The sequence below is a fragment of the Rhinolophus hipposideros genome (genome assembly GCF_964194185.1).
Source record: "Rhinolophus hipposideros genome assembly, chromosome: 20".
Lineage (NCBI taxonomy): Eukaryota > Metazoa > Chordata > Mammalia > Chiroptera > Rhinolophidae > Rhinolophus > Rhinolophus hipposideros.
The window spans coordinates 26,238,351-26,261,183 of NC_138066.1; the positions used below are offsets into that span (position 1 = coordinate 26,238,351).

At 48.2% G+C, this 22,833-nt stretch overlaps 1 protein-coding gene across 3 annotated transcripts in view; it reads left to right on the forward strand.

The window, feature by feature from the left end:
* The window catches only part of CUEDC1 (CUE domain containing 1), a 76,890-nt gene that overhangs the window by 23,149 nt on the left and 30,908 nt on the right, over positions 1-22,833 (forward strand). Inside the window, exon 1 of one of the 3 annotated variants that reach the window (XM_081027260.1) lies at positions 19,870-19,984. The exons of the other annotated variants lie outside the window; for them this stretch is intronic. The gene's annotated coding sequence lies outside the window, so the exon portion shown is untranslated. Of the gene's footprint in view, positions 1-19,869; positions 19,985-22,833 lie in introns of those variants that run through there. 3 annotated transcript variants of the gene reach the window in all.

Here is a 22,833-nt window from a genome sequence, read left to right on the forward strand (position 1 = left end):
CTACTCATTTGTATGTTGTCATGGAAGGGAAGCAAAATGCCCCCACTTTATAGTGACACGCCACTAATCATAATGACACCTTCCATTTGTTCAGAATTGGATAGTTTTTAGGAGGACCATCCCATACATTCCTCGTGGATCTGCAAACGTTTTTCATGTAGTTGATAGGATGGATACCACGTGCACCTTATTCTGGGGATCGAGGGACTGCCCCAACCCCTCAGCAAGGAAGCCCCAGAACATGGACAAGACCCAGTCTGACTCCAAGGCCTTTCCTGCCTCCATAGCTTCATGAGTGTGGGTCTTTTTCAGTTCTCCCCAGTGTCTCAGCAGAAATGCTGGCAGCAGGACATCCAGGAGGGGCCCATCAGTGATGGTGAACTTGAACTCCTTGCCCTGAGTCCTGAGTGAGCGACCCCTAAGAGCTTGCATCTCTTTTTTTTTTTTTTTTCAGAACTTGCATTTCTAATCTCTCCTTTTGATCCTGCCCCTTTCCTGGGTTCAAGAGACAAGGACGTCACTTTTTTTTTCTTTCATTTTAATATTGAGCTGTTCCAGATGCTTAGGTCTTTAAAATTTCCAGCAAAGGAAATTCTCTAGTCCTCTCTAAATTCCAGTGTCTCCCAGCCTGGTACTGGGCACAGGCCTCCTGACCCTATCCTGCAGACTTCTCAGTAAGCAGGACCTATGGAAGCTCCTTTCCAGACCTGGGCCTCCTTGTCAACTGGGGGAGGCAGCAGGTCTGCAGCCCCAGCCAGATTCCTGCTCGCTGTCTCTGAGCCAGCAGCCACAGGCCATAGAGCACAGACGGCTGGGGGACTGCTGGGCCCCTGGGAGGATCTTTGCTTGCAGTACTAGGCCTTGTTCAGACTGGAGCAGCCCCTGTAATTAGTGCTCCTTTAGAGACAGCTGGTGCAGTTCCTTCTCTTTAAACCTCCTTCCTTCTTCACATTTGCACATGGCTTAGGGACCTGCCATTCTCCCTCCCACTGGCATTCCCGGGAGGCCCCTGAACCCCATATGGTGAAGCCTGTCTCTTTTATATCCTTGTGCTGAGGTGGGAGTTGTGTAGTAGACGGGAATCCTCATCTGCTAGGGGTCTCTGAGGGACATCGGACCCCACAGTGTCAGCTGTCTTCTGCCTCTCTGCCTGGGGCAGAGCACCTGACTGGACTATTTCACTTTGACATCTCTCCCCAAAATCCTTTAGAGCACTTTAAGGGCTAAAAGGCTTTTATGTTCCCTGTAGAATTTCTGCCCCTTGGGATAGGTACCCCACTGGCTTGCTTGTCCAGGTATGACCACAACAGCCCCGCAGAGATTGCAGCTGTGTTCCATTTCACTGCTGTGGGCGGCCTGCAGTGGGGGTGGGGTATATGCCATCACTTCTCAGACATACTGATTTCAGTTAGACTGTGTTTCTCTTGTCCGAGTCGTTTACATGTTCATTAAAGGAAAAATGGAACATGCTTAATTCCAAATGATCATTCTGATCATTTAAATACTGCCACTTGATAACATTTGGTTGTATTTCCCTCTGCTCTTTTTTTATGTGCATAGATTTAAAACAATAGTTGTGATCTTACTGATTACCTATTTTCGTCTATAGCTGTTTCATGTGATGCTGTGTAATGAACATTTTTAATGAAACGGTATGGTTTTAAAACATTACATTAAATGGCTGTATAATATTTCATCCAGCGAAATATTGGCCGTACCATTGCTCACTGGGGCGTTCCCCTACTGCAGACCACGCCCTCCCCAACTCATCTTTATTTTAAGCTTTAGAACTTTATGGAGCATGAGTGTCAGGAGCCATTTTGGGGGGTTCTATTGGTATAACATTAATCCACAGTGGGGCCTCTGCCAGGGCCAGGGCCTTGGCAGGAAGGGGCCTGGGTCCTTGATGGGACAGAGGGTCTTACTTAGCATGGCCTCTTCAGCCCTCAGTTCTGTAGTCCTGAAAGTGTGGCACTCATCGGAGTGGCCTTGGGTTGCTTCAGGAGGCTTCTTGTGGCTTATGCAGGGGTGAAGTGATGGGAGACTGGTTCAGGTTGGCTCTCAGAGTCCGCTGGTACATTGGTTGAATCTTATTTCCAGCCTAGCGTGGTGACCCAGGTGCCAGGAACATGCTGCTGTAATCCTGCTGTTTCCTTCCTTGAGCTTCGGGTTTTTGGACTCTCTCTAGCTCACAACCAGGGACTTCCCCCAGAGTCTCGTGGGCATTCACCCTGGAGTCATCAGGTGCTGTTCACCCTTTTTCAGAGGGACTGAGGTCTGTAGTCACCTGGGCTTCTGGCAACTGCCTAAGGCTGGTGCTTCGCTTAGCCATCCTAAATGTCAGGGTAAACACCAATCTTTTCTCGCAGTGTCTCTTAATTACACTACTGATGATAATGATGAACGATCAGTATAACGATAAGAAGCGTTTTCCTTTGTTCTTGGAGACCCAAAGCCAGTTTTAGTTCTGTTGCTTTATGTCCTTTTTTCCTTTCTTCCTTGCCCTAGTGAGAGGGTAAATTGAGGCAATGGGAGATTGAAAACTATTCAGCAGCAACATAAGGAAGTGGGAAGGATTAGCCAAGTGCGGGTTCCAGTCCTGGCTCTGTCCTCTGTCATTTCCTTTGTCATTTATCCACAGAGCCTCTGTTTTGTCATGTATACAATAAAAACAGTGATGCCTGAGTGGCAGTTGATGTGGGGATAAAATGAGAGTATTTCTGTGAAATTTCCTGGCTCATAGTAAGTAGGTGCCCAGTCAGTGTTGTTCTGTTGGTGTTGTTCAGGGTCACAAAATACACCAACCTCAAAACTAGAAGGGACTTGTCCGCCCAGCCCTCTCCCTGCTCACATTTTCCTGGAGTCCCTTCAACTGTGCACATACCTAGCCAGCTCCAGGCAGGAAGCTTTCCTGCTTGGCTGATCAGAGGAGTCTGGCTGACCAGAGTTGCTATTGTTCTCAGCTCCTTCTGGCTGGGACGTCCTGCCAAGTCAGACCATGTTCTCCTACACCCTGCTTATCCAAGTGAAAGTAACTAGGGCCCTTTCCTTCTGGCTTTTCCCTTGGTCGGTGTTGCGAAGGCAACTCCATGTGAATGCAGGGTGTGGTGTCGTGATTAATTTGCTAGTGTGTCTTTGTGGCCACACTTGTCTGCAGGCTCTTGCTAGAACTGAAAACGCCAACAGGAAGCCAAAGTCAGAGTCATCTGGGGACAGGCTTTAGTTCTGGTTCCTTGTGCCCCCAGTCTAAGGTCATAGTTGACTGCCCGCTTCCAGGAGGCAGTGGGCTGTAGCCTGGCTAGACAGAGCCCGCCTGTGAGACTGCAGAGAAGAACCTTATAAGCTTTCTAGCCATCTGTCCAAGACCTTGAGTTTTCGGTGCCGTTCCTCCTGAGGCCATGACCAGCCACGCCCCTGGGAACTAGTTGGAAATGCAGACTCTCAGGCCTCACGTCAAACCTACTGAGTCAGAACTTACGTTTTAGCAAGATCCCTGGGAGACTCGTGTGCATGTTAAAGGTTGAGAAGTGCTGATTTAGATCACAGATCTCAGCCAGAGGTGCACATTAGTATGACGTAGAGAGCTATGAAAAATGTGCTGATTCCCTAGCTCCCACCCCAGAGCCCTGAATCAGAATCACTGAGGATAAGATCTGGGCATTGGTATTAAAAAAAGAAGAAACTTTCCGGGGTGATGCTAACGTGCAGATGTAATAATGACCTGATTTAGACTCCTGTCTTTGGGATGGATGGTCCCGAGGGAGGAGGAGGAGGAGGAGGACGGTGGTCGTTGCTGTTTGAGCGCCTAGTCCGCAGGAAGGGCTTCATCTTTATCTAGAATCTTCTTTCCAAACCTGGAAGGTGGTCGTCTTCTCACTGTCTTACACATGAGAGAACTGAGGCCCAGAGAGGTGAAGTGAGGTTCCTAAGGCCACTAAGCAAGTGGGGCTGGAACTGTCTGCCCTGAGGTGTCTTTTGTCATTATTTAACCAGGACCGAAACTCAATGGTTTAGAAGGGCCTGGTTCTCCTTGGAAAATCTGGCAGGGGATTCTTTTCTGGCTCAGTTTCAAGGATACTTTCAGATCGTGTGGTTTTAGGATCGTTCAGTTTGATGAAAGTCAAGCGGCTTTTAGTCCTCAGATTCCCGTGTCTCCTAGAATGAAGGGGCAGAGGGACGAGATCAGTTACAGACAAGTTGCAAGCGAATGACAGAGAAATCTTAAGGAAAGGACGGATTTTCAAAGGTCGTAAAGACCTGACCCAGCTCTGTTTATTTTAAACTGGCTGTGTGGGTTTCAGCATGTCACTTTATCCCTCTGTGCCCAAGCTCCACACCCTCTAGATGAGCAAGGGGGTGGTTCTTACTGCTAGGTCTGCAAATCTGAGTTGTAAGAGAAAAGCGGGGAAACTAAGGCACTGGCCAGAAGCGAGCCAAACTGCAGACCCCAAGTCTTTTGTGCTAAAAGCAGCATTGGAGATGGCTGCCGTAAGAGTCTTAGAAAGTACAGAAGAGTGCAGCCGCTGTGCCCACACAGGAAGTACACAGAACCCTGAAACAGAACCTCCCGGGAGTTGGGAGCCTGCAGAGAAAGCCGGCGACAAGCACAGAGAAAATGGGCCAGACAGAGAAATAGCCCTTTCTTTTCCTGCTTTGAACCACGTCCAAACCTAACTTTTAAGTTCGAATAAGGATTTGAAAGTCAGCCTCAGGCTCCCACAGAATCTAAATCCAGGTTACTCTGTATATCTTCCTTATAAAGTCATGGAATATCTGTGTTTAGGGAATGGAATGAGTGAGGGTGAATGTTTCACTGCTTTTTTTCATCGCTTCTTTTTTTTTCAAGAAAACACTTGGTCCTAGTGTTGCACAGAGCCCTGCAGTTCGTAGGGGGTCTTACATGCATTTCACTGCTTGGTTGGTCCCTGCACCAACGCTATAGGGTTGGAAGGGTATGTGCGGTGACCCCCATTTTACCGTGGAGGAAACACAGGCCCACAGATGCTAAGTGAGCCTTGAGGTCCCACAGCAAATGAAGGGCCGAGACTGGTCTTTTGACTGCAAGCACAGCACTCCTTTTGTCCATTGACCTTTCCCTGTTGACTCCTTCCCTTGGCCTCGCAAGGTCTGGAGTTGGCGACTGTCAATAGCCTTGGACAGATGTAGTTCATAAAGTACAATCAATTTCCAGTGACCTGTACTTGTGCTTTGAGACATGCTTCCCTTTTCAATTATGTAACCAATACACAACGACATTCTTTCTATCAAAGATTTCAACCAATACAAATAGAAAGCCCCTTTGACTACCCTCTCTCCCCGTCCCTCCTCCTTCTTAGAGGTAACCAATGATGACAATTTTATGTGACTCTTCCTAGCCCTTTTAACGAAATGCATTTTGTTTGTGTTACTGATGGTCTACTATCATCCCTAACCATCTTGCTTGCTTTAATTGCCAGCTGTGTGTGTGTGTGTGTACGCGCGTGCGCGTGCATGTGTGTAAAGAAAGCAAACATTCTAATATTACCTTTAGCAAAATAAAACCGGGGTGGTAAATCAGCCAGATGCGTGATTGAGAGCAGTGATTCTCCAACTTGGGTGTGTATCTGCGTCACCTGTAGATTTTGCTAAAATGCAGATTCTGACTCCGTAGGTTTGGAGTGGGTCCTAGGACACTGCATTTCTAATAAGGTCCAAGTTGGGGCAGATGCTGCCGGTTACAGGCCACACTTTGAGTAGGGAGGGTTAAGAGCACAAGGTCTGGAATCAAACAGACCCCCTGGACCTTTCATGGCTAGCTGACTGAGCTGGGCAACTGTATAAGCTTTCCATGCTGGTCAATCAGGAATCGGGGATAAGAAGGACACATTTTCCCAAAGAATTGTTGTGAAAACAAAATGAGCGAGGGCCTGTGAAGAAGCACTTAGTCAATTGCCTGGGCTCATAGTGAGCACTCAATAAATATCAGTTATTAGTATCATCTAGAGACAAATACTGTCAAGTTGTCCAAGCCCAACAGAAAATGCTGGCTGGTTAGCTACTATTTGAGGCTGTTTATGCTGATGCACTTCTCCATTATGTATTTAATGTCATCATCATTATCAGGACTTTTAATAGCCTCATATGGTATTACTCTCATTTACTTATGGGGAAACTGAGGCTCACGGAGTTTGGGTGATTTAACCAGATCCACGTAGCTAAGAAGGAGCGGAAACAAACTTATACCCATGTCTAGTGCTTGTCATATACACTGCAGCTGTCTTCTTGTGAGAACTTACTACGTGCGTGGCCCAGTGGGTCTGTCGGTGGCATGGAAACTGCAGCCACTGAGCAGGACTCCAAGGGAAGTGAAGCGATAGGCTTCACACGTTTTTTGCTCCTGCACTGGTCAAACAAATTTTGAAAAATCGTATCCCTTTACACATTTTAAAATGCACATATGCATTTTTTTTAATCGTAACTTTAAGTAGAGTGTATTTCCAACCTTATTGTATGTCTTATACTTGCTTCAAATACATCTTTGTCACAGCCTTAGGATGGCAAACTCAGCCCACGTAGTTATAAAAATGTCTGCCATAATTTCTGACTGGCAAAGTTGGGACTCATTGTTAGAGCCATCAGCCAAATCCTACCTCAGGTCAGAAAAAGTCAACTCCATTTTTGATTCGAATAAGTGTGTTAAATAGATGTTCCTCTGTTAGCTTCCTTGCTTCCTAACTCTAATCCTAAAATAAACAGATGAGTAGATAAGATAGATAAGGCCCCTTCTCACTATCCATCCTCCCTCAGGACTCCTTCCAGGAATGCTGCATTCTCCAGTTGTCTCTTTGTTTGGTGGCTTTTACACCCCAGGGCAGAGCAGAAGGGTACAGTTGTATGGCCTTTCCTTTGGGAAGGATTTGGGGGGCAATTGTGAAAGGAGAGCTGGTAGAGCAGACGGTTCCCAGCACAATTTTTTTTTTTAACTTACGTATTGTTTATTTCTGGAATTTTTATTTTAATTTATTGGGGTGACATTTGTTAGTAAAATCACATAGATTTCAGGTGTACAATTCTGTATTACATCATCTATAAATCCCATTGTATGTTCACCACCCAGAGTCAGTTCTCCTTCCATCACCATATATTTGATCCCCCTTACCTTCATCTTCCACCCCCCACCCCCCTTACCCTCTCGTAACCACTAAACTATTGTCTGTGTCTATGAGTTTTTGTTTCTCATTTGTTTGTCTTGTTTCCCAGCACAATTTAAGGAGGGACTCTACGTGGAAGTGGAGGCTTTGGAAATCGATTGCCTGAAAACCATTTGTGTATGAACACCATCAAGAAGTCCCCCAGTTTCCCAAATATACCCTGGGGGACGACCATTGAACCTAATGCCTCCTAGAAATTTTGCTCTGTGAACATTACACTTGTCACTGCAGAGCTTGTGGATCTTTGGGACTCTTCTGTTAAAGCTGGGACAGAGCCGTGTCCTCCTGTGGGCTCCCTGGTGACACATTGGACGTACGCCTTATGTTTCTTTCCAGTTCCTCTTCTGTCAGTGAGATGGCAGGAGCTCACACTATGTGATACCTCCTGGTTATAGAAAAACTGAGGTCCAGAACTGGAGAGTGACTGCATGGCCACAGAGCAGTCCATGTACCCCACCAAGAAAGCTGGCTGGCCTTCCCAGGGAAGGCATCGCAAGACAGAAAAGCCTCGGGTGGGTCAGGAGAGTGGGTCTTCAGAGTCCGTCCTTGGCCTTAGTGCAAGTTGCATGCATTCTGTCATCCTCAGCATCTCTATCTGTTTAATGGGCTGATGTGGCAGGCATTTAGCCCAGTGTTCCCAGGCTTTGAAGTTGGGCACACCTGCGTTTGTGTCCTGGCTTTGCCACCTACTAGTTGGGTGACCTTGGGCAAGTGAATTACCTCTCTGTACCTGTCTCCCCATCAGTAAATGGTGGTAAGCATAATCTTTCCCTCATGGATAAATGAGACAATGGCTATTTATTGTCTGACCCACACAACATGCTCAGTAAATATTATTGTTCTTGTTATCCTTGTTTTTTGTTCTCTATAGGAATTAGAGTCAGGAAAAGATTGAGTGGAGGGAAGGCCTCGTTGCGACTCTCCAAGGACAGGCCTGTGCTGGTGTATGGCGCTGTTCCCAGGATGACAACATGTGTGAAGAAGCGCTTAACACATGTCACCTGATGAACGGGGAGAGCAAGCCAGGAGGTTCCTATTGAGCCCCTGCCACCTGCTGAGCCTACTGTTGGCATTTTCCCCAGGCCTTCACCCCAGAGCATTTCAAGTCTCTCTTTTTTGATGCCTTGGGAGGATGAGGGTTGCCCCCTTCTGCTCCCCACATTTCCTCTTAGCCTGATGGTTTTGAGAGTGCAGTGGCGGGCCACTCTGCCGGGGGACCTGTTGGAAACCTGGGGCTGCCCAGCCTCCTCCACTGTAACCTGGGGTCCCAGGCCCTCCACGGTGACCAGGCCACAGGCACTCACTTTCTGTTTTAAAGCTGCCCTGTCTCAGTTTCTTGTGGGCCCCTCCCAACAGATGTCTTATGCCCATCAATCCATCTTTCCCCCTTAGGAATTTTGTCATCTTTCCTGACAGATTTTCAACTGGAAGTTAGTTACTCCCTCCTCCTCCTCCTCCTTCTTAGCCTCCAAGGAGCAAATAATGAAACAAAACAAGTTCTCCAATCCACCGTGGGGTTTTGCTATTTCAAGGAATCCCTTTGTCAAGCAAAGAATCCTTTTGTAAAGTGAATAATCACTCACTTTGGATTTCCCTTCTGAGTTTTTTTTGTTCAGGATTGTTCTCAAGAGTGGGGGCCTCCCTCTCTACCAACTGAAAGGGCTCCTGGTATGGCTTCTAGATCTTCTGATTACCTTTAATCCTCCCGCTGTCTTCCTGTCAGGGCGCTGGCTGGCCAACATCGATCACACGGGCCCTGGGCCCGGAAGGTGGTGACGGGTTTGTGTTTCTCCCTCTGTTTTGTTTCTTTGCTCCGACAATCACGTCTCCATGGAAACAGGTGCAGGCTTTGTGTTGCCTTTACTTTGGGCAAATCGATGTGGAGCGAGGGTTTTTCTTTGCTCTTCACCCCATTCCCCTCTCTGGGATCAAAGGGAGAGGTGGGGGGGGCAGCGTGGGGCTTGACCGGAAGGCTTGTGGTGGCCTGGAGCGCCCTGGGTGCGGAGACTCAGTTCCAGCCAGGGACCCTGTGGCAGGGAGCCTTGGTGCCTCATGAAGCCATTAGATGCAGCAGAGTGTGCAGTGGTTTATAGACAGTCTCAGCACCCTCCTCCAGTTCTTAGAGGCAGCTGCTGGCCACCTGTGGACCGTGGCTTGCTGGGAGAGCTGGCACCAGCTCTGAGTTTTTGGTGAGACCTTGAGGGTAAGGCCTTTAACCTTTCCAGGCTTTGGTTTCTCCTGCAAGGGTGACAGGTTTTAAACCTCTTTGGTAATGTGTGATATTTTTTTACCTTAAAGAAACACTACATCTGTATAAACTCTGCAAAGTTATTGTCACGTGATTGTTCTACGGTAAATAGTAAATCCTGTGTTTGATTCAAACCAGTGAGTCAACTGATTTGAAATGAAACCTTTAGAAATAGGAACCTTTCTTTAGACTGCGCATCTTGCTTATAGTCCAGTGTCCCCAGGCGTCCCCTTATTCTGGCCTGGGTGTCCTGTGTTCAGAGCTGATCGCAGCCTATTAGGGAAGGCTTCTGCTCCAGGCCAAAGCATAGGTATTGGCCTGAGCAGTCCCGGCAGTCCAGATGTGCTCTGTATCTTCACGGCATCCCAGTGTTTCAGTGGCCAATGGGCAAGGACGGCCCACGCAGGACGGGGCTTCCTGAGGCCAAGTAGCAGTTTTCTGCCTGAGCTGTTTTCCTGCCATACTTTCCGTGGTCATCTGTCAGTGCTGGATTGACAAACCACGTTATCCAACAGGGAAGTAGTAGACGTTTAGCAATACCACACTCCTGCTAACTTGAATGCAGTCACACTAACTTCAGGGGTTAAAGCCACACTTCGTTTGAAAAGCTGAACTCTCTAGACTGATCTGCTTGTTAAATTTTGCCAAGGATGTGTTTCGCCTCAGATTTTGCATTGTTTAAACGCCTCCCTCGAGACTGGCGCTGGAGCCAAGCTGCCTGAGGAGACCTCTGAGCGTGTTAGGTGATGCTTTCATGGTTTTAAAGGTCAAGTTGTCCAGACTTCTGCCTGCAGAATGGGCACTTGATGGAGCGACCACTTTATCCCAGAAAGTGAACTCTGTAACGCCTCTTTACAATCAGGAAGTGTCTTCTGGAATCTAACCTAAATCTCATTTTATTTTGTCTGTCTTTAAGACAGGTAGAGAACAAAGAACAATTATCTTTAGTGCTTTACTCAGAGACCCTTAAATCTCTACTCAGTCTTGGCCAAACACTCCTAATCTTTGAGGGTGGCCTCCTTACGTTCCCTCCTTCCAGCTGCACAATGCCCGAGTTTCCTGTTGGTAGGACAAGGAGAAGAATAGCTGCCTCACTGCATTGTTGTAAACATTAAATAAAGACTGTGGGGACCCACCTCGCCAAGTGCCTGGCATATGGTTCATTTTCAGTTACGCTCGTTGACTCTGAATACATTTTATTTCCTGCTCCCTTTTATGCCACTCAGGTTTCCTGCTTTTCTTCACAGCCTTTTCTTAGTAAAGCCCCTGAGCTAGTGGGACATCCTCAGTAGCCTATTGGTGGAGCCAGGTGGGGCAGCAGAGGGCCACACCTTTCTGCTGCTCGTAAACCAGCGGACCAGGAGACTTGAGCATGGATGAGAGCAGCCTTTTTACGCTAAGGCCCTGGATGGCGTTGTCTCTGTCCCAGATTTCTAGATTGACTTCCAAGAGCTCCTAGCTGGGACCACTGACTCCTGGGCTCTCCCCGGTGGATGCAGCAGTGTCCCTGGTACCTCATGAGAGGGGCCTGCAGCAGAGACACATTGGTCCTGCTCCTGTGGACAGCAATCTGGGTCTGTGCTGTGTCCAGAGAGTGAAGTATGGACTCACTGTGACCCCAAAGCCACAGGTAGCAAGGACTTCAGGGACAGCTGTTCCTCCCCTCCCCCCGACTTAAAAAAAAAATCTTTCTCCCTTTGAACCACAGATACCATAGCAGCGTGCTTGAGAGCTTGGGTTCTCGCCCAGCGCTGCCACTGGGGGCATGCTTACCTCCCTGTGCCTCAGTCTTCTCTGTGCTTTAAAAAGATACTTGCTCTAATTTCCCTAGAGTTCTGAAAAAGTTGCCTAATGGAGCTGTTTGATTTAAACTTTCCTCCCCTCCCTTTCTCCTGATCAGCATAAGTATACATATTGCTTTCCTGTTCTCTGCTGGGCACTGAGCTAGGTGTTGGGGACAGGGAGCTGAATGACATCCCACCCCCCAAAAAAAAAGAAATCCCTGCCCTCCACTAAGACACTGTCTGGGAAGGGCCGCCAACTGGCACACTAGTAATTGTGATATCATGTGACTAGTGCTGCCATGTTGATTGTGCAGGAGGAGTAAGGATCTAACAGGCTGAGGCTGTTTGGGGGTGAGCCAAGCAGTACATCTGGCAAGACTTCCTGGAGGAGGAGGTCTAAAGTCTGAATCCTGAAATAAAGAGTCACAGTCGGTCAGGGAGAGGCTGCTGGGGCCACGGCTTTAGGATGAGGGACCAGGGCAATGTGCTGAGTCTGATGGTAGCCACAGGAGGGGGCCGTCCAGGGTGAAACAGTCATCGATTCCCTTCCTTCTCCTCCCCAGCTGGTTTCTGGGCACCCTTGACACTTTACAGCCCCTGCAGGCACTGTCTCTCCCTCCTGCCCTCTTAGACGACGATTTAAGAGACACTCTGGTGTAGTGTCTCTTAAGTAGGAGTGGCCCAGAATATCTGAACCTCTTCGACTTGCTTGGATTTTGGGGGATGGGGATTGTGTGCACCTCAGGAGATTCTGATTCAGTAGGAGGCCCTGGACCTTTGTCTTTCAGAAGCTCCCCAGAGATCCTGCCGCACCCCTCTAGCTGACGTCACTGCTCTAGGGAGGCCTGTGTACGTTTTGGGCTTCCCCACCAGGCATTAATGGGTCTTCCCTGCCCTTCTTCTTGAAGTTTCTTTCTTTTACTTTTCATAGTGTCATTATTCTTTGTTTTTAATCTCCTTCTTTTCTTTCAAAAGGGATCTCTATTATCTCATTTTTTTCTTTTTGGCTTTACTGCTTAAAAAAAAGATATTAGATAGTGAAACTGGGTCATAGAGAAGTAAAAGTTGCCCAAGGTCCCAGAGAAGCTGTGGTCTCAGCCTGCTCAAAATGTCTTGGTGGGCAGAGGCCTAAGTGTCCAGAGCTCCAGATGTTTGAGGCCATGGGGCAGGGGACTGTTCCTCAGACTTGCTGCCTTGTCATTAGGAGGTGGTGTCTTCTTGCCTCTTTTTGGTGGGTCCAGGCCTGCTCAGTTACAACCATTGTTCCCAGCGGCTCTGCCCACTAGCCCGGACATCTGTTCTCCTAACAGTATCTGCCCATAAATCCTATTCACAGGTGTCTTTGCTGGGGAACAGCGAAGCCTCCGACTGGCCGCCAAACCGTCACCATGGTTACACAAGGGTGTGACCATAACTGTGTGTCCTTGCTGGCAGCCATCCACACCTGCACCTCAGCCAAGGTTGTGTGTATGGAGTGCTCTCTGGGGCTGGAGGGTGGGGTAGTGTTTCACGGCAGCTGGAAGGGTCCCTCACAGAGATCCTTCTGCAGGCTTCTGTTGTCATTCATGCTATTGTAATTCTTGGTCTGCATGTGTTGCTCACTGAGTGTCTTTTGACAGACAGCGAATGAATGGGTGAATAATTACAAGTCTATGTGTGATGTCACGGGGGTGCTGCGGATGAAGCAATTCATTTCACCTGGGACAGGCAGAATATCGCTTGGGTAATGTGGGGTCACTGAAGTGTCCCTCCCAGTCTCCGCATTGAAGAGCTGATATGATGGAGGAAGATAGCAAATGGTGAAGTGCCACATTGCCCACCACTATGGCCATGAAGTACTCTCTCTCCTCTTTCAGACCACGTTAAGTGGTCTGGAAGAGCAGCGAGAGATCAACATTGACTGAAGTTTCCAGAAACGGCCTCATGGAAAGGGTGAACTTGAGCTAGGTCTTGAAAGCTGGACAGGGCTGGAAAGGAGGACGGAAGAGAGGTCAAACCAGGGTTCTAAAGAGTGGGCCCTGAACCCCTGGTATCAGCGTCACCTGGGAACTTGGTAGATATGCAAATTTGGGGGCTCCACTGCATACCTGGAGAACCAGGAGCTTTGGGGGTGGAGCCCAGCAGTGTGTGTGTAGCTAGCCCTGCAGGTGACCCTGATGGAGAAAAAGGAAGGGGTCTGATCTTTATATGAGAGACTGGGGAGCTGGGAAGTGACCTGGCTTGTTTTAGATGAGTTCTGTTGGTGGCACGGATTAGAGACAGAAGACAAACTACGAGGCATCAAAGGAAGCAGGCCTGGGATGCTGAGGACCTCAGCTGGATTGGTGCTGGCTGTGGGAACAGAGAGCAAAGCAAGTTGGTCCTGTGCAGGGAGAGTGGACAAGCCCGGTACCACTTTTGATCTCATGCTACACTTTAAGAACACTCTTGTCTTTAAAATGCTAATAAATGACTTGTCTGCTATCACATTGTTGTATGCTAATCGTGGAAAAGTATAAGAAAGAAAAAAGTGGGGCATGCAGAATTCCGCCATCCAGCACAACTATTGATATGTTGGCCTATTTCCTGGCGGTCTTTTTTCCTATGCATTTTTTTTCTTTATGTAGTTGAAAGCATACCATATGTATCAGTTGGCATCCTGGATGCTTTGCTTCACAAAATATCATGAGCATTTCCTGACGTGCTTTCTGGCTGTCTCTTTTATTGTCGCAGGAGTCCCATAAGGAGTCCCCTGCCCAGCGCAGTGATGGTCAGGAAGAAGTAACTGAGGATCAGAAAGAAAAGGAAACGTGCTCCCTGAACTTCAGACAGTAGGGAAGTCGATAGTAGTTAAATGGCCTAGGATCTTCAACTCATAAATTATAAGGGAAGAAGGGCTAAAGGGGGGAACCTGTAGATTAAAATAGACTTAAGGGACAAACAACATACAAGACTAAAGTATAAGTGTCCAGAGATGTACACTTATGTGACAAAGTATTGTGAGGGAGTGATTACTATAAAAATCGGCTGGTGGCAGGCACAGGGAGGGGATTTGGAATGGCTGGCAAAGTTTCATTTCTTGACATGAGTTGTTACAAGGTGTTGGCCTTATTCATTGAATTCATTCATTAAACTTACATCTGTTCCATGCATTTTTCCATGTCTGTTTTATTTTATTTTTTTAAAAAAGGTTAAAAAGAAAAAAGGAACTTGCTCAGGGATCCATGTGGCAGAGCCAGGACCAGAACCCAGGCTCCCAGGTTCCCCCTCAGGTCTTTATTCCCCATTGTTTCCATACTTTGTAGGTTATCTGCTCACTCACTACGCAGCCCGCAGCCCCCAGTCTGTGGTTTGCCGGAAAAAAAGGCAGATTTACAGCTCATTTTGGTTGACTTTCAGGACCAAGCTGAGACAATTTAGGAGGAGAATGGTGATGCCCCTTTGACTCAAATAGGGAAACTCCTTAGGAGATTAGTTCAGTTAGGAGTGAAGGTGTCTCAGCCGTTTCGTATCGTATGTGGTGGGTTTTGCAGGACTGGGGGGTGCCTTGACCATTGTTTGTCTCTGGTTAGTTAAAAACACAAGCCAAACACCCAGCCATCATTTGCATGAATCCGTTTCAGTTTAGTTCCTTAGCCTGACCCTTCTGGTTCCTTGAAATGATGTTTTCGGTTTTGTTTGTTTGTTTTACCTTTAATAAGCACATACCCCCACCCCCACCCGTCACACACATACCCCTGCCACAGCTGCCCTTTTCCTCTGACCCTTTCCCATTCCTCTGGAAAAGCCTAAGGTGGCAGTGGCATAGCCACCATGGGACACACCCAGGAGAGGGGACAGTGGATAAGCCCTGATGATGCTAAGCACCCCCTTCCTCCTGGCAAAGCAAATTGGAGGGCCTTTTCTGAATCTGGTCCTTGGAGAGGGGCACTGCAAGTGTTGAAACCAGAACCTGGGCTCCTAGCTGGACTCCTGCTTCTCTCTGCCTGGGGTGGCAAGTTTCACGGGAAAACCAGGCCAATGTTTGGATCTTGGATGAGGCCTGAGCACACCTGGGGAGAGGGCCTAGAACTCACCCTACCTCTGCCTTCCCAGAAGGGGTCTTTGCAGTTACATGCCATCCCAGAAGGATGGGGATCCATTGTCCATAGTGCTTGGTCTCCCCAGATAATTGTAATAAAGCCCTCCCATCTTCATACTGCTAAGGAGGAGGCCTCCCCTCTTGGTTGTAGAATGGCTCTGTGATAGAACTTGCTGCGATGCTGGAAATGTATGTACTGTTCACTATGATGGCTATTAGCCGAGGTGGCTCTTAAGCACTTGAAATGTGGTAGTGTAACCGAAAATCTGTGTTTTAAATTTTATTTAATTTTAATTAATTAATATATAAATTTATATTGCCACGTGTGACTAGTGGGTCTCTGAGAAGGCCGTACGTGGCCAAGTGAAAATGTTTCAGAACGGCCTGTGCCCCCTTTCCTATGCGCACATATGCACACATTACACATTCCAGGAAAGCCCTGGATACAATGTCCTTTTACAACAAAGTTCACTTTTTACATATTCTTATCTCCAGGGAGGCAGAGCTGCCACTGACCACAGATGTGCCCCGATGCATGGCTCCTCTGTGCTTGCGCAGTTGGAGATAAGCAGGATAAGACCTCAGGAAACCATGCACTTGAGTAGTCTGAATTCAGCAATCATAGGCCTCCGAACCCGGTGTCCCACCCTGGCATGCCCACGCGCCTCTCTTTGCTTCTCCCTTTTGTGAAGGAAGAATCTGGTATTGGTCAATGCCTGGTGCTTGGTGTGAATAAGGCCTAGTCACCAGGGAGGCCAGCCCACACTGGCAGTTTTGATCTTATTTCTTATTCTGGATGGAAATGGTTGGCCTTAAGTAAGAGAGGTTTTTGCCTTCTGCGAGAAGATGGAGGTGGGGAACAGCTTTTGGTTTCCTTTTTATATATGTGTATATTTTTGAGCAAGGTGGGTGGTGGAACTGAAAGTGCACTGAGATATTTATCAGATGAGTTGGTCCTCCTATTCCCACCCACTCCCACTTTCCCACTGCCAAGCACCTGGGAATGTTCTGTGATGTTTGTTGAATGAGTGATCAATGAATGAGAGATTTCTGCCTGCCAGAGTGCCCTCTAGGACGTCCCTCTGCTTACCCTCGCTCCTTCTGCTCTTCTCTTCCTCTCCTTCTGCAGTCTAGGCATGTCATCTCTCCTCTCCCCTCCCCTTCTATCCAAGGCTCTCCGATGCATGCTTCATTTTCTGGCACACGAACCTCTTCTAATAGCTGTTTCCTAATGCATCATAAGCCAAGTATTCCACGTGTTCCAGAAAGTATCCCTGTACCGCCATCTCCCCTCAGCCCTGGCATGTGTGACTCTACAGACCATGTGAGCAGTCCTCATCAACAGGGCTGTCATTGTCCCCTGGCCCACTGCATGCAGAGGGAGACAGAGCTCCTCTGTGAGGGCAGGATTTCCTGTGTGCTGGTTGCCCTCTCGGAATAGTCCAAGTAGTGCCCCCTAATGCCTGGTGATTCCCCGCCTCTCCTACACCCCAGTGCCTTGTCCTGCCCGACAGCACTTTATTTTTGTTGTAAAGTATACATAACAAAAAAATTTGCCATTTAAACGATTTTTAAGTGTCAATTCAGTGGCATTACATATATTTACAGTGTTGTACAGTTGTCACCACTATCCATTCCCAGAAGTTGTTCATCATCCCAAACAGGAACTTTGCCCGTTAAACAATAACTCTCCATTCCCTTGTCCCCGAAGCCCCCGGTCACCGCTATTCTAATTTCTGTCTCTAGGATCCTAATTTGCCTATTCTGGGTACTTCATAAAAGTGGAATCATACGGTACTTGTCTTTTTGTGGCTGGCTTCTATCACTGAGCATATTTTCATATGTTGTAGCATATATTAGAATTTCTTTCCTTTTTAAGGCTGAATAATATTCCAATGTTCCCTATGTATATACGACATTTTGTTTATCTGTCCATCTGTTGATAGACACTTGGGTTGTTTCTCCCTTTGGGCTACTGTGAATAATGTTGAGGTGAACATGGGTGTACAAATATTTGTTTGAATCTCTGCTTTCAGTTCTTTTGGGTATATACTTAGGAGTGGAATTGCTGGATCATATGGTAAACTCTGTGTTTAAGTTTTTGAGGAGCCACCCAACTGTTTTCCATGGCAGCTGGACCATTTTACATTTTCACCAGCAATGTACTTTTCAAAAAATTCTTAATTTTAAGCTACAGAGATAATGCGTGTTGGTAAAAACTTCAAAGTATGCGGAGGTGCACATGAAGTAAACAGCAAAGCCCTGATGCAGCCCTGCTTCTTAGGTAGCTGCTGCTTAGTATTTGGTGCGTATCTACTCAGACATCTTCCTGTGCATATCCAAATATACTAACATACACTCAGATACTTCAACAAAAATCCTCGTGTACACGTGGCCCTGCAACTTGGTTTTTCGTGTCTTTCCTTGTTGGCACCTGAAGGTCGTGGCTACATGATTTTCCACGTTGTAAATACCTTGTGTTATTTATTGGTTACTGGGTATTGAGACTAGATAAGAGGGAGCTTCCTCTTTTTGCTGTCACAAACTGCTGTGCACTCATGGCTTTGCACACATGGGTCACCATTTCCCCAGCTCTCAGCCCCTTTGGAGAATGCGAGCTGAGCTTGGCATTGGGGAGGGCATGCAGCCCAGAACCATCTTCTCCACCAGTCTAAGCTTTTCTCAAGTTGTTCTCCACTCCCAGGGCGCTAAACTAAGCTGAGCTGTGAACTTCTTTGTGAAGGAGGGCCACCCACCGGGCCTTAGCTAGTTGGCAGCCTCTCTGGGCACACTCTCCCCTCTGGGAATAGGGGATTCAGCCTTCTTGGAAGTAAGGAATTTAGAGCTGGGCAGAGAGGTGAGCAGGTGCGCGAGAGAAAGAGAAGTTACAGCCATTAGCAGGCTAGGTTCCAGTAATATGGGGTACACAGGGTGGGGTTGTCTCTTTGGGGTTATGAGAAGGTGCTTGTAGAGCCATCGAGGCAGACTCACAGAGGCTCGGGAAGACCCAGCTTAGTCCTGCCAAAAGGCCACCGTTCAAGTCAAGGACCAGACTATCTTTCTCCAGCACCTTTCTCTGCAGAGCCCCAGGCAGCTGGTGGGAGAGTACAAAGAGGCCTGGAAAATCCATAAACTGCATAATCAGCCTCTGCGTCTTGGCCTTGGCCGCTTGACTCTGTTTATTGCTTCCTGTCCCTGAAAGCCCTTTACAAACAGAGAAGCTTTGAGGGGGGTAAGTTGGACCTGGTGGGTGGCCTTCCCCTGCTATGTGGAGAGAAAGGGCAACTTCCCTAAACAGGCTGCCGCCACTGCCACCACCACCACCACACGCCACGAATCCCCTCCCAGCCCCCAGAACCTAAGGAAGGTGGGAAGGAGGGGTGGTCGGAGAGTGTGAGAGGACACCCCCAAAGGAGGGAGATCCCACAGAGAGATGTTTACTTTGAAATCGACAAAATGCAAGGGTCCCATTTCTCCCAGTTTCCTCAAGGGCTTGGAGGTGAAGCTCTAATGAGGTGCAGAAGGGGAGCAGAGTGAAATCTTAGCCTCTGACTGACCCCTGCAAGGTGGGGAGGGGAGCAGGGCCCATTCCCTTGGATGTAGTGACAGTCCTGGTTCCAAGGACCTGCGGGGCTTGCTCAAAGCCTGTTTTATTCTTGTTGTTTGTATTACATTTTTTAAAAAAAAACAGATTTTTCCTCGTCAACTGACTTTTTTCCCTGATAGTCGCCCTGGACACAGTGATTCAGGGCCACAGGGATAGCTGGGAAGGCTGTTTGCTATTCTTGCCTTGCATCTGGGAGACGGGGACACGTGACACCTGCAGAGTTGGAAGAGGGATGCCATCTCTTGAGAAGGCAGGTTATAGGAAGGCAGTTTTCCCAGAGCTAGGGCTGCCCTTCCCAGCTGGATGTAAGGGAGGCATTGCTCATCTCTGGGACCTGGGGCTCGCACCATGGTTGTGGTCCCATGGCTTGAGTTCCCACCATCCCTCTGCTGTCCTTCTGCTTCCTTCCTCTACTTGGCTTCCCTGACTTGGTAGATGATTGATCTCCGAGCCAGATGTACCCGTTGTTGGAAGGCCTCTTTGATTTGAAAAGCAGTGGAGTTGGGTCGGCCCAGACTCTGCGTGGAACCGCCAGGTGTGAGGGCCACAGGTTTGCCAGTGCTTTCCCTCAGGGGCCGCCTAAGTCGACTTCCACGTGGGACCTGTGTCTGTCTGAACCTGTGCCTTTGGTTGTACAATTCTGAGCCTGCCCCACCTTCCCAGCTCCTTCCTGAAAGTGAAATGTTACAGTCCTTGCTCAAGAACAAAGAGCCCAAGCTCAGCCCTGCATGTTAATGATTTTCAAGTGTGGCCACTTCCTCCTGCCAGGCTTTGACTCACTCAGGCTGCTGCCCAGTGCTGTTGAGATGGAAACAAACTTGACGAGAGCCCAGACTGGGACAGGGAGGCCCTGCTTGGGTGGGAGTGGGAGCCTGGAGAGCTCCCTTCCAGATCTGGGATGGCTGTGGCACTGAGGAGACGTGTGGTGGTACTGAGCTGGGGGCACCCACTTCTTTGCCATCTCCCTGCTGTTGGGCCTACTCCACACAGCTGCTTCTCTCCTGCTGGGTGCCTGGCGGTGGAACTATTGCCAGGCTGACCCCATGTTCCCAATCCTTCAGGAGCCCCTCTTTCTCTAAGTGGGGTGACAGTACGGTGAGTGGTTGGGAGTGGGGGATTTAGGGTAGAATCCTGACTCTACTACTTTAGGGTAGAATACTGACTCTACTACCTTCTGGCTGTGAGACCTTGGGCAAGTTATTTAATTCCTTTGTGCTTCAGTTTCCTCATCTGCAAAATAACACTTCCTACCTTGGGGTTTTGTTGTGAGGGTGACAGATAGGTAAAGTGCCTCGCATACTGCCAGGGAGAGTCCCCTGCTGTGGGGTATATGTCCACCCTAGAGCCAGGCTGAATGGAAAGGGCTTGTGGACGCTCCTTCAGCATTGTAAACTGTTAAGTGCTGTGCACACGAAAAGCACAATCATTTGGAGCAGTCAGTATGCTCAGTGTGTGAAAATGATCTGTTCTGGGATTCTTAAATGACAAGGATCAGCAGACCCTGGGTACAATTCACAGATGTTTCCCACTGTCCTTCCTCTTTGGTTATTTTGGCCACGTGTACACACACAGCTTCACCATACACAAAGGTACAGTAGCATGAATCTGAATTCACCTCATGTCCATCGGCTGTGGGTCTGATAACTCTCACACTCCACACTCAAGAATTCATAGACCTTGAAGGATGAGTGAGTCATATATTTGCCACTGGCAAGCAATGCTTGAGCACTAGCTGAATACATGATGCCAAGGAACTGAGAAATGTCTGGCTGCTTTTGGAAGGTCCCAGCTACTGCTGGGTGGCTGCTTTCCATGCCATCACCTCATAGCCCTTAAGTCTGGATAACCTTGTAATCCATCTGTACAAACAGGCTGGGACCATTCCAGCTACATCCTCTATCCGACCCGCCCGTCATGCCCCTTGTGTGATGGGAGGAAGGTACAGCGTCCACACAGCCCAGGTTGGTTGCTTCCCTGTAAGAGACTGAGGGGATGAGTTAGGGCTTGTGGGGTGACTTGGTAGTGCCTTTGTTTAATGGCTGTTGACTAAGCTCAGGTGTGGGACCCAATGTTTACAGAATCTGGTTGGCTCAGGTTGGAATGAAGAAAATAGATATTCAGGGGGGCAGGGAGATGTCATGGATAATCCAAAAGGCATTTGTTTAGGGCCTAGAGCCAGAGGTATGGTATTTTTGCAGATCTCCCTAAATCAAACAGGAACTCTTTTTAACGTGTGCCTACAGTGTACGTTGACTGTTACAGGGACTGAACAGTCTGTGAAACTCAGTTCATGGCATCTGGGGACTCAGGTAAGACTCAGAGGAAGTCAGGGGTAAAAGGGCTCTTGGAGATCATATAGTCTTCCCTGCCCATTTTTCAGATGGGAACCTGAAGGTCCAGGAGGTAAAATGACTTGCCCAAGGTCACTTGGCTGGTTCATGATGGAGCTAAAACAAGAATCCAGGGCTTCAAACTGCATCACTCTGTAAGATAATGGTCCTCATACTTTACTGGGCATCAGACTGACCTGGGGAGTTTGTTGATATGCAGCTTCCCTGGCCATACCCCTAGAGATTCTGATTTAATAGTGGGACGGAGAATATGTGTTCTTAGCAGACACCTCAGAGGAGTCTGATGAAGTCTCACCACCCTCTGAGATGCAGTGCTGTAGTGCAAAAAGCATTTGCTGCTTAGACTGATAGAGAAGTACATTTTTATTTCCCAAAGAGCAGCTTGGTAGCCATGGGGGAAACAGGCAGAGGTACAAACGGCTTGGGAGATGAGAGCGTGTGGGGTTAAAACACTTGCAAGTTTTAAAACACTTGCAAGTAACTGGTGTGTGAGGAGACTTGACAAGTACACTGGTCTCTGCCTTGTATGGCCATGTAGTTCAGATGGGGTGCAATCCTGGACAGCCTCTAGATCACACATAACTCAGTGTTCCTACCTGTAAAATGGCTCTGATAAAAGGAGCAGGTAATAATCTACAATACTAGATTATTGTGAGCATTAACTGATGTCGTGCCCCAGCAATATTGTCTCGCAGTCAGTAAGTGGCGGGTTCTCTGATTACACATAATTGCTGGATGAGGAGGGTGAGGGCAGGCTTCTGCTTAATGTCTTTATAGAATGGACTTCTGCTGAGGATTTCATTTGTGAAAAGGGGTCTGGTTCTATAACTGAAGAAAGGGTACAGGTCCTTCCAGTCCTGGAGGGCTGGGATATAGCCACTTCTTTCTGCAGAGGCGTCATCATGGTTTAATATCTCATACAGTAATTGGTGCCTTTCTCTGACCTCAATCCATCCACCACCTACCACCTGTGTCCCTGCATCCCTGGGAGGTTTTAGTGATGGGAAAGGTCCGACTTGGGACTACGTAGGGATAATTTCTCTCCATTTTCTAGAGCTGTAGACTCAGCTCCCTGGAGGCAAAGAAAGCTCCCCCTAGGAGCTCCTGCGCCCTCCCCCTGACTGTCACATTTGAGGACTAGGCCCTTCTCTGCACTCCCTTCCAGGAGCTGGTCTTGCAGGCAACCAGCAAGCTGGTATCTTGGCCAGGGTGTGCCACTTCTGGCCAGTTTTGCTGCAAATCAGATCAGCCCAACTGCACTGTCACTGCACCAGACACTGTAAAAATCATTCTGGGCAAAGGTGGGGAAAAGATAGGGATTCCAGGCCACATTTGGCCCTGCCATCAGTGTAGTGAAGGGAGTGGCTTGCAGGGTGGGCTATGGGAGGGTAAGGGTGTTGTTAGTGCACCCTAGTGTGTTTAGGAGAGTGTGGCTGTGATTTTAAAAACATAGCTTCAGAGTTGGGTGGAAAGAGAAGTGGATTGAGTTCCTGGGCTGGATGGGAGAGTTCAGGAAAAATCTAAAGAAGGTGTCTGTGTCCTGTGGCTGGGGGCCTGAGACGAGCATGTGGCACTGTGTGAGTGAATGGGTTT